We start from the raw sequence: 2,328 nt of genomic DNA on the forward strand, positions 1-2,328 counted from the left end.
CAAGCATTTTAAAAGCTGTTTGCATGTCGTCTTGTGGACAGACCTGACAAAGCATGAAATCCGACTCTTTTACAAAACGCCATCATTATGTAGTTTCTTAGGTATCCTTTTAATCACTTCATTGCATCTAAATCACAGCTAAATCTATTTACCTTTGTAAATGGTTAAATACCGTTGTAGTTTACCAAATTAATTCAGCAGAAATGTGACTCACTAGTTAGAGTGAAAAAAACATTTGATGGAAGTATGGATTTAATGATGTAATTAACCCAACCGGCATTGTTTGGTTTTCTGCTGATCTATAGCGTCAACAACAGGGAAGAAAAGCAGCAATTGTGGTTAATTAGTTTGTGAACTGAAATTCAATTCCACTTTATTTGTATATCCCAATATCATAAATCACAAATTTGCCTTAGAGGATTTACAATGTGTACAGCATAAAGGAACATCCTCTGACCTTTGACTCTTGACTCGGAAAAGAAAGAAAATTAAAAAAAAACTTTAACGGTGAGGTAGAAGACACCTGGTCAAAACACCAACACGTATGTATAAGTAATCTAGATACAACAGTCTGACTTTCACTTACCAACAGCACAAGAAGAAATATTATTTTTCTGGAGATGTGCCCACGTGGCAGCTTACTATACACAGATACCTTTTGATGTACTTCCTGAAAGTCTTGTCTCGAAACCCGTAGACAACAGGATTAACAAAGCGAGGAGGATTTGGTTGATGATAAAGAGAGCAAAGTTAATAGCTGCTAAACTTCCTGGTAAAAAGTATGTGAGCACGGCAATTAACATTGGTTGCACATAAACCATCATACACAACAGCACCTGAAAGCCGTGAAGCATGATAGTGTTTCGCCTTTTTAGCATCTACTTTAGCAGCTTTGTGGCAACAAACAAAATTCGGAAGTAAGTGTAGAACAGAGTGAGCCAAACCACTACCAGAAACAATATGTGTGATGCATCCCTCTTCTTTAGACTGTAGGTGCTCCTAAACACAATGTCCCTATTGCAGAACACTCTGGAATTTAAGAACTGCAGAGGTTGAGTGGCCAAAAGGATGACGACATCCGGCAGGACGGACAGTGAACTCAGTGTCCAGATTATCCCAATGACAATATATGTTCTTTTGACCGTACAGATGGAGTTGTAGCGGAGAGGAATGCAGACAGCAATGTAGCACTCTGCTGCCATAAAAGCTAAATTCAGAGGGGTGTTTTGAGTGGTGAAGATGGCTGGCAAGATGAGGAGGCAGCAGAAGTAGACATAGATGGTGTGGAAGGTGTAGGTGAAGACGAAGAGGGAGATGCTGGTTGTCAGCTGGATCATGTCGCTGACCACCAGGTGGATGAAAAGGATAAAGCGAGGTTGATCTTGAAGATCTGAATCGAGCAGCAAAATCGGGGGTTAGGTTACAGAAATGACTTCAGTGCTTGTTTTGTACCACTTGACGTGTCTTTCACATTTATCTTGAATCGCTGGGATTGTGACAATTAACTATGACGGGGTCAATAACTGTATAACATGACGTTCACATATTGTCAAAGTCAAGTTAAAGTTTATGTGGATGTGTTGCTTCCAAAACAATTCTATGTGAGTAGAGCAGTGGAAGCGAATTGATTTGGAAAAAGAAAATTCTTAAAGTCCTGTATTAAACAAGCAACTGGAGGGTAGAGGTCGTATATTCATATTAATGCTCTTTTGTCATGGCATGAAGACTCTATGCGTACGGTCACTGGAAGAGGAGCCAACCACTAAAAAAAGATGACAGTATTTCTATAATGTCTTTCTGTTATAGAATAAGACATGGTCGTGAAGGTTCAAGTTGAATAATTACCTCTTTTGCTCTACCGTAACTACCTGTCCACTAAATGGATGTTTAGTGCCCTTGGTATTCAAGTTTGAAATAATTCAACTATTTTTCATGTTTAAGTAGACATGCAATTCTTACAAGAAATCCAGTAGAGGAAAGAAAAAGTGTTGATGCAAAAATAATTAGAAAATTGTTATATTAACCAGAATAAGAATACCATTGAATACCTTTTTAAACCATCTGATTGAGGAAAGAGCAGACATAAAAGAAAAGAAAGGAAAAGAAGGAAATGAAAGGAGCGGAGAGATATTTAAAACTTCACTTGAGTGGTAACTCAATTTGACATACATGATGCTTGTTGAACGTGTGGACCATCGTAGCATTGATGTAGTTGATGGTGATGCCGAAGAGGACGACGATCACATTCTTGCCAAAAGCCATAACAAACGCGTCCCTGGAGCTCACAGCTCCTCCGGTCACATTGCTTTCCCCCGGTGTCAAATTCAT

At 38.9% G+C, this 2,328-nt stretch overlaps 1 pseudogene; it reads right to left on the reverse strand.

Moving 5' to 3' along the window:
- Positions 1-642: 642 nt before the first annotated feature.
- Positions 643-2,328, reverse strand: LOC129116810 (odorant receptor 131-2-like; annotated as a pseudogene).

The sequence above is a fragment of the Anoplopoma fimbria genome, unplaced genomic scaffold (genome assembly GCF_027596085.1).
Source record: "Anoplopoma fimbria isolate UVic2021 breed Golden Eagle Sablefish unplaced genomic scaffold, Afim_UVic_2022 Un_contig_9096_pilon_pilon, whole genome shotgun sequence".
NCBI classification, from domain to species: domain Eukaryota; kingdom Metazoa; phylum Chordata; class Actinopteri; order Perciformes; family Anoplopomatidae; genus Anoplopoma; species Anoplopoma fimbria.